Below are 10,006 nucleotides of genomic sequence, written 5' to 3' on the forward strand. Positions count from 1 at the left end.
CATGTCTGTAGCAAGAGCATGTTCCATCAGCAACACCCTCCTGACTGCAGCCTTATACTTTTCCTCCTCTGCCATCCAAGCTATAGGTTTTCTTTCTACTCTGCTTCTTTTTTGCCCTGAGTCTCAATGCAAATTTTGTTAAAAGTGGATGGTAGCCGGGGATGGTGGCGCACACTTGTAATCCCAGCATTCGGGAGGCTGAGACGGAGGAGGGCGGTTCGCGGACAGCCTCAACTACTTAGTGAGGGACTTTGCAACTCAGTGAGACCTGGTTTCAAAATAAAGAATAAAAAATAGGGCAGGGGGTATAGCTCAGAGGTTGACTGTCCCTGGGTTCCATCCCCAGACCTGCAAATAAAATAAAAAAATAAAATAAAAGTGGATGGTAATACTATGCTGCCTTAATGCTGTGTTGTTTTGAAAATTTCCCACCAAATAACATAGTCAGTTATTCAAAATTTTGACCTTTTGTAATCCCTCTACACTTAACTGTCAAGTAGGCTATCTATGGGAATTAATTGTACAGGTATGATGTCTCAGCCCGCTCGGCTAGACCGGGATGGAGCAGTGGCTCAAGATGGCGCCTAGGCATGTTGCCAAGTCACGAGGCTCACGAGGCTGGCAGTGCCCTGAGCCTGCGCAGTGAGCCCTATCAGGCGCCCTACGGATGATCAGCGACCCAGCGCCTCGTGCTACCACCAGCCCGCCTATGAGAGGGTTAGAAATGTGCATGCCCTACCTGTGGGAAGCTTGGGGTTGGTGGAGTGATGAGGGAGGGGTTATGAGACTGACATATATTTGCCTGCTGTGCGCATTGAAGGGGAAAGCATTAAAGAGGAAGCATCATCAGCAAGTCGGCGTTTGTGTGTTCTTTCCCAGGGCTCTGCAGGACGGAGCCTTAGGGACGTGACAGTATGAGGTCTGATGGGGTTTTTCATCACACAACATTTGAGCCTCTTCTTTTGCTTCATCTACCACTAGTCTGTGATCCTCAGCCATGAGAAATATGCTGAATAAGGGTTGTCTGTCGTCCTAGGTGGGGGACTGGGTCACAAAGGTAGTAGCAATCAACTCAGTCATTTTTTTTTCTATATATTTCTATGAAGAATTTTTTTTTTTTTTTTTGTGGTACTAGGTGTAGAACCCAGAGGCTTTCTACCTCTGGGCTATACTCCCAGACCTATTTTATATTTTATTTGGAAACAGGGTCTCACTAAGTTGTTGATAGCTCACTAAGTAGCTGAGGCTGGCTTTGAATCTGTGTGATCCTCCTGTCTCAGCCTCCCAAGCACTGGGATTACAAGTATATGAAGAATTTTTTAAATTCATCAAGTCAGAGGTTGAGAAGAGACTGTAGTCCTGTAGTATCTCTCTGCCCTAGTGCATTTAAGCCATGGAAGGAACTGCCTTGCCCCAGAGATGTGTGTCCCCTGACAATCCAGGTTCTTAAGAGGGAAAAACTTCCTTTTTCTGTAGACAGAATATGGCAATGATAATTGTAGGAGACCCTCTCCCCCCTAACCCTTTTTTAGCCAGCTGGCTCCAGCTACAGAGAGGGGCCCATGGAGTCTTAGGTAGGACTGGGAGTTCTAGCATAGGTTTCAAGTGTTTATTTTATTTAAGTTTATTAAATTTTCACAACTTTATAATTGTTGAACTGTTGAACTAACCCCTGGAAGCTAATCCTTTCTCTGCTTCATCAGTTTTGTTCTTGGCCATTCAGACTCCTTATGTACCACTTATTTACCATTGCATCAATGCCTGCCCATGCAGGAAATCTTCACATTTATTTACCTGACCTCTGAGGGAACAACGCCAACTGTAACATCATTTAGAGTATCATATGTAGCCACATTTCCTTTGTAGTAAAAATCTTTTACGGTATTCTAACTCAAAGTTGGTATTAGTAAGAATTTAATTATTGTCTTTCTAATGGGTGAATAATCATTTTATATTTTAATATGTGTATCCCAAATTATTAGCAAGCTAAACTTTTTCTGCACTTTTCCTTCTAGGGTTTGCTCTTGAAATTTTTCTGTTCTTTTTTTTCTGACCATATTTGTTTTTACATAGTTTTCTTCATTGAATAAGTCAATTACTTTTTACTGAGACTTTTTTCTTGCTATTTTTTCCATAAAATGCAAGTATATTGTTCAAGAACAGTACTTGCTTTTTAAATGATTTTGTTAGTGCTAACGTAAAAAGTCAAAATGTTGATAAAAGTATGACAGCAACATTTTTTTTCAGCTATTTGCCCTACAAAAAAATTTGTTATTTATTTATTTTTTTGGTGGTTCTGGGGTTCCTGGAAGCCTTTCTACCTCTGGGATACACTCCCACCCACGGGCTACACTCCTAGACCTATTTTTTTACTTTTTTATTTGGAAACAGGGTCTCTTAAGCCAGCGTGGCTGGCTTCCAACCTGTGAGATCCTCCTGTCTCGGCCTCCCAAGTGCGGGGATTACAAGCGTGCACCACCACACCGGGCAAAATTTTGTTATTTTTGAAGTGATTATGTGTTTTATTACATTTAACACTGGTTTCACTCTAAATAATATATCACACATCAATAAAATAAGATTGTATTTAGATGTGATTCTATAAGACCCAAAATTAGTTACTAAAGGAAATTAAATTTAAGAAATATATAAGAAGGACAGAAATTAATTATTTGTTTGTTTTTGGTACTAAAGATTGAACCCAGGGCCATTCTACCTCCGAGCTACGCCCCCAGCCATATCTTTTATTCTTTATTTTGAAACAGAGTACTGCTGAGTTGCAAGGGGCCTCACTAAGTAGCTGAGGCTGTTCGCAAACCCGAACCTCCTGTCTTAGCTTTCCAAACGCTGGGATTAAAAAGCATGCACCACCACACCTGGCAGAAGTGAATTATTTTTAGATGTTTATATTAAAATCTTTTTTTATTTTTTAAATTTTCACTGACTACTTAGAACTGAAATTCTGAAACCCACTAAATTAGCTTATTTCTATAGTTTTTTATGGTAACATTTTGATCTGATGACTTTTTCTTTCTTTGATTTTTCACATCCCATGGAAAAGGAAGTGCTATAAAGAATGTCATTAATCACAGAGCTCATGGGAACCTAGTGGCTATATCATATCAATCTAGAAGAATATGGTACACTGCAGAAAAGAAAAACTCAAAAATTTCAGTCCCTTAAAATAACCAACATTATTTTTAATGTTCACTTCAAATTATTGAGTGAATCTTGTTAAGTTTCTTTGCATTAACAATAAAACATTCATTTTTTACATATGCTTTAACAACCTAGGAAATCTCAAAGAGAAATTATTTTTTCTCAAAATTTATTGTCAAAGTAAATCACGTGGACGCTTCAAATTCAAAAGGAAAGTGCTGTGTATTCTATCTGCTGGGAGAAAAGCCAAATATTTGTGAACAATGAATTTTGTGTGAGTCTTCTGAGATCAGATATAAAATTGTAACATAAAAGAGCAATTTCATTTGGAGTGAACATTTGAAAATTATCAATACATTTGATAATAACCCTTGCTACTCTTTATTATTGGTGCATTATATTCATACATCATGATGAAGTTCAAGGTGATGGGGCACACATGCACACAGAACTCATTGAGCCCTCCCCCAGCTCTCATCATTTGCTCTCCACCTCTACTTTTTCCCTTTTTGAGCATAGCGATGAATTTTAATGTTTGTGTATGTACATCATGTCCATTGAAGTGTTTTCCTATTTCCCTATACTTCCCTCAGTTAGGTTACTTTCTTCACTCATCTAAGGTTTTTTCCTTTTACTCAGCCATAAAAAATTCACAATTACATTATTTTCAGGGAAATGGATGGAACTGGAGGACATTATGCTAAGCGAGACTCGTCAGTCCCAAAAAGTAAGAAATCAGATGCTTTCTCTAATATATGAAAGCTGAGGTGAAATGGGTCATAGGAGGGGAGCAAGCAAGGCAAGCTAACTGAGGGGATGGGAAGGGGGAAGAAGGAAACTCTCTAAACACATGATGTAAACAAACATATCGATGTCAACCACTAAGCCACGCATGGAAGGAGGGATGGAGAGGGAATGGATGGGGGTTGGGTAGGGGCTAACTGGGAGATGCGTGCATGTATGTCTATACAAGGTTTTTATCCAATTCTGATGTATAAATACAATGTACCAATAAAAAATTAAAAAAAAGAGTTTGGAATATGTCAGTGCAGGAACTTGTGGCTTTCATGATTGGTTTAAGAAGTCTAGAGTGATTCATATTTGCTTGCCTCTGAATATTACTTGGTCTTTTACTCTCACTGAATTTAAGATTCTCTGCTTGGCCTCTTCATTAGTCAATTTGATTATTAGGTGGAGTAGTGAACCTTTTCTCTGATCCTGTCTAGTTGGGGTTTTATACGTTTCCTCTGCCTGAGTATAAATTTTGTATTCTATGGTTGGCAAGTTTGATGATATTACTTCTCTAAAAAGGCTCCTTATTCCTTTGGTTTTGGATTTAATACTGTCTTCTATAGCTATTATTCTTCAGAATGCTGTTTTAAAGATTGTCCAAATATCTTCAGTATCCAACTCATGCTCTTGAATTATTTTTCACTTTTTAAATTTTTTCTATTGGTGCATTGTAGTCATACATCTTAATGGGGTATAAGATGGTAGAGGCATATATGCGTAAATCACTCATTGATATCTTTACTTCATTTATTGCATTGTTCACTTTCTTCAGACTGTCTGTGAATTCTGTTCAGGTTTTCAGATGATTTCTTGATTTATTCTTTCATTACTTTAAGCCTTTCTCTGAACTCTTGAGAAATCCTGTATCATTCCTATTACACTTCTAAATTGCGTTGGCATTCAGAACAACTGTGTGTTTGTGGGTTTTGTTGTTGTGTTATTATGGGGAGTCATTGTTTCATTGCTATTCTTATTTCTCATGATTACACATTTCTTAAATTTATATCTTTGTTGCTTTTTAAGACTCATTGTCCCCCTCTGGGTTTCCTATTTCTAATCTCTCTCACTTATAGTATCTTATTCAGGAATGAGATATTTACTTTGATGGTGTGTCTTAAGCGTGAGCAGCTTCTGCCGGCCGTGGTGACGCACACTTGTAATCCCCGTGCTTGGGAGGCAAAGACAGGAGGATCGCGCAGGTTCGAAGCCAGCCGCGCACTGGCTTAGGAGATCCTGTTTCCAAAGAGAAATGTAAAAACAGGTCTGGGAGTGTAGCCCGGAGGTAGAAGGGCTTCCAGGAACCCCAGTACCACAAAAAAAAAAAAAAAAAAAGTGAGCAGCTTCTACTGTATAAATGTAGCCTTATGTTGAGTATTTATATACTCTAATGCCTAATTTTAGCTCTGTGTTCTGTATCATTCCACTGTCATACAGCTAGTAAATGATCAGTACTGGATTGCAGTTATTCCAGGTCTCTGTCAGCCTGCTACAAAGGTTATGCTGATGGCTTTAAGGTGTTTAGGTCCAGGGACCTGTCTGTAGTCTTCGTAATGGGGAGTAGGCTGAGGATTTAGCAGAGCAGTTTGTGTCATGTGAGTTTTTAAAATGCAATGAGCTAGGTGCTGGGCAGTCCTATTTGTCATCTGTGATTAGTTTGTCCTTAGTGTTTGGTAGTCCTTATTGGTTCAACTATCTGGTCTAAGCAGTAGTGCCTTAGAGTAGTCAGCTGAAATACACAAGGACAAATTGTGTTGCATACAACGATGAAAGGTTTGTGAGGAGGAAGGAGTTAGAGTAAGGAAATACATATATAAGCTAAAGTAGAAAATAGTATCAAGTAGAATAAAAGTTGGAGTCCAATTATATATGATATGTAATAAAATAATATATGATAAAGAATAGAGTGAAATAAAAGAGAATTTTAGTAGCTAATGTAGAATATTTAGGAATAGCAAAATAAAATAGATTTAATACAAAGCATTGGCAGGCTACTTAAGAGTCCAACAGACAAAACAGAACACAAAGATTTTCTTTTAAACACACAAGAGGAGAGAAAGAGAAAAAGAGAAAAAATAAAGGAACTTTAAAAATTGCTTAATCAGGAGTCACTAAAGTTCCGTTATTGGAAAAGAGATGCTTTTCTCTTGTGATTCTGGATATTTACGTGCCTTTTTAATTTTTTTTTTAAATTTGAGGCTTGATTAGAAGAAATGCGAAAGCTGTTCAAAAATCTCTCATTTAATTCTGCTCCACTGCTTGCTCTGTCTCCTACTTTGCTAAGGAGGCAGATTGTGGAGGAAGTGTAGGGCAGACTAGCCTTTTCTGGTTGCTGAGAGGAGGCTTTTCTTGGCTGGAGATTGAGCATGTGGCCCAGGTCACTTACACAGCACTTACTAGGGTCCTAGGCTCAATCCTCTGCACATAAAAAAAAAAAGAAAAGAAAAAAAAAGTAAGGTGATAGGAAGAAAGGAAAGAGGAAAATACTTGCAGAAGTTAGACATGGGGAAATTTCTTTGTGCATAAATAGATATGGGGGACTATCCATGGATAGCTCTAAATATTATTTTTTTCTGAATATAGTTTTTTGTGGTACTAGGGATGGAACTAAGGGGCATTCTACTTCTGAACTCAACCCCCAGCCCTATTGTCTATTATTTATTTTGAAACAAGGTCTCACTGAGTTCCAAAGGGTCTCATTAAGAGCTGAGGCTGTCTGTATACTGTGATCCTTTTGTCTCAGCCTACCAGATGCTGGGATTACAAGTGTGCACCACCATGCTCTGAACATAGTCTTTTTAAAATAGCTATTCAGGTATTTAAAGCCACTCCTGTGAGGATTGTTATCTTTTGAGAATACTGTTTTGAAGTGACATTGAGATTAAATGAGAAATTAATTGACAATATCCAACCCTTCTCAGAATATTTCATGTTAATACATTTTTTTAATTTTTATTTTTTGGTGGTACTGAGGTTCCTGGAAGTCCTTCTACCTCCGGGCTACACTCCCAGACCTATTTTATACTTTTATTTGGACACAGGGTCTCTTAAGCCACCGAGGGTGGCTTTGAACCTGCGCGATCCTCCTGTCTCCACCTCCCAAGCGTGGGGATTACAAGTGTGCACCACCATGCCTGGTGCTATGTTAATATATTTTTACTTTTACTCCTGAGGTACTTTCAAAAATTTTCCCCAAATATCTACAAGTTATCAATTACTTTAATAAATTCTTAAATGTACTGTGAAAAATACTGATTTAATATTAAAAGAAGAGCACATAGTTAACCTATTAGTCAATGATCTGCATATATTTCCTTCTTTTCTTTTCTTTTTTTTTTTTGGTGGAACTGGGGTTCCTGGAAACCCTTTTACCGCTGGGCTACACTCCCAGGCCCATTTTTTAAATATATATTTTGATTTGGAAACAGGGTCTCTTAAGCCAGCAAGGCTGGCTTTGAACCTGCAAGATCCTCCTGTCTCCACCTCCCAACCGCAGAGGGCACCAACACGCCGGGCAATCTGCATCTATTTCAAAATAAGCATAGTTTTTACAGTAATAGTAAAGAAAAAGGAAAGAAAGAAATGGATAGGAGATTTGGGGAGAGCAGAGGAAAGATGTAGGGAAGAATAAATAAAGAAAAAATGTCAGAAAAAATTCATGGGAAAAATGTTGATTCCTTTTTCATGTTGCTTTATTTTGCTTTGTTTACTTGGACTTGCATTGAATGCAAATCTCAATCATTAAGATAAATAATCAACCACTAAGCTACATCCTGGCCTACATGTTTTTCTCTTAACCTCATCAAAATTTTTTCATAATATAGAAATATTTTGAAGAAATTTAAATTTTTTTTGAAGTTGTGAAGTATGTGATTAAAAACCAATAGCCAAATGGAAGAAGATCTTTACCAGCCACCACTCTGATAGGGGGCTAATATCCAGAATATACAAAGAGCTCAAAAGACTCTACATTAGCAAAACAAACAACCCAATCAAGAAATGGGCAACTGAAATGAATAGACACTTCACAAAAGAAGAGATATAATTGGCCAATAAATACATGAAAAAATGTTCAATATCATTAGCCATCAGGGAGATGCGAATCAAAACTACACTGAGATTCCATCTAACCCCAATCAGATTGGCAAGCATAGAGAAATCAAACAACAACAAATGCTGGCGAGGATGTGGGGAAAGAGGAACTCTTTTACACTGTTGGTGGGAGTGCAAAGTAGTTCAGCCACTATGGAGATAAGTATGGAGATTCCTTAGAAAATTGGGAATAGGTCCACTATTTGACCTGGCTATACCACTCCTGGGTATCTTTCCAAAGGGGTTGAAATCAGAGAACTACATTAACACATGCATACCCATGTTCGTAGCAGCACAGTTTGTAATAGCCAAAATATGGAACCAACCTAGATCTCCATCAACAGATGAGTGGATTGCAAAACTATGGAAAATACACACAATGGAATTCTATTCAGCTATAAAAAAAGAATAAAATAATAGCATTTGCAAGAAGATGGAAGGAACTGGAGAACATTATGTTAAGTGAGATTAGTCAAGCACAGAAAGAAAAGAGACATATGTTTTCTCTAATATGCCCAAGCTAGGTAGTAGTGGTAATACCAGAGGGACTCCAGAAAATGGAGGGGAAATCTCAGCAAAGCTTGAATGGAAAGATAGGAGAGGAAGAAGGCTGAGGTTGTTCAATGGAGGAACTACATACGAATATGTGTAATAGTATAAATATAACATGGTTAACCTGGACACTCTTTATTGGGAGGGGGGAAGGGAAACGAGGGAGGAAGGGCACAAAGCACAATCTAAATGTACACCATTTTCCATATGTTCCACTTATAAATAAAAAAATATATAAATAAAAAGAGAAAAAAAAACCAATAGCCACTCATAGTGGGAAGAGACTGAGTTTATAAGACTATCAGTAAGATGAAGAGTAAAAGTAACAGTATAGTAATAATATTATAGCAACCAATAATACTAAGATTTTAACTAGTTAATACGCTAGAAAACAGTTTTATTTACATTCATTTGTTAAATCATGACAGCAACACTATCTGGTACACAGTATTTTATAGTTCATAGATAAATTAGAAGGGTTAGTTTCAAAGGACACATTTCTGAAAATAGGGAAGGTCAGAATTTAAAGTATTGTTTGTCCTACTCATAAGGTTATGTTCTGAACTGTTTGTATATTAACACTCAAATATTGAATCAGGTTTGTGACATTTGCATGATATCTCCCTCCTTACTTTCAATTATTTATACCATCATCCCTCTGTCACCCATTAAATCATAAGTTTTTGTTTCTGTTCTGATTCCAGTACTCAACCACATCCACTTAGTTTCCCCAGTAATGGATTATCATATATGCACCATGATGCCTGGCTCAGGTCTTTTTAAATTAGCTAAAAAGCTTCCACAGCAGAATTGTAAATAACTATTCTTTTGAATTTAAGTTTAGGGTTCAGAAAAAAAATGTTATTTCAATCAAATAAGTATGCAGGATGGGGAGAGGATTATATGAAGAAGGAAAGTACTTGGAATGCTATGGAGGTATAAATTTTCTTGTGAAACGAGATGATTTCTAGTTTTCAATGAAGTACATTCACATTGTTGGCTCTGGGAAGGACTAAATGAGAATATGGTGATTAGTAGGAGAATAAGTAAAGTCCTTAGTACTCTTGACACCTTTCCCCAGAGCTGGTACTTCCTTATTGCTCTTTATCTGACTAACAATATTGCCACAAATACCTATATCTTTATTATTTCCCTTCTGCTCATTCTTTGGTTCTAATCTATCCACAGACCTCTTTTTTTCTTATTTTGTACCCCTATTTTTATAAGGTTTTATGCTTTAAGTAGTGTTTTTATGCATACATGGAGAATTGAAATAGTATGTGATATATATATATATATATATATATATATATATATATATATATATATGTGTGTGTGTGTGTGTGTGTGTGTGTGTGTACATTATATATATTAACATCAAACAAGCCAGTTAATACTCATAGTTAAGATGAGG

Source organism: Muscardinus avellanarius, assembly GCF_963383645.1.
Source record: "Muscardinus avellanarius genome assembly, chromosome: 3".
Lineage (NCBI taxonomy): Eukaryota > Metazoa > Chordata > Mammalia > Rodentia > Gliridae > Muscardinus > Muscardinus avellanarius.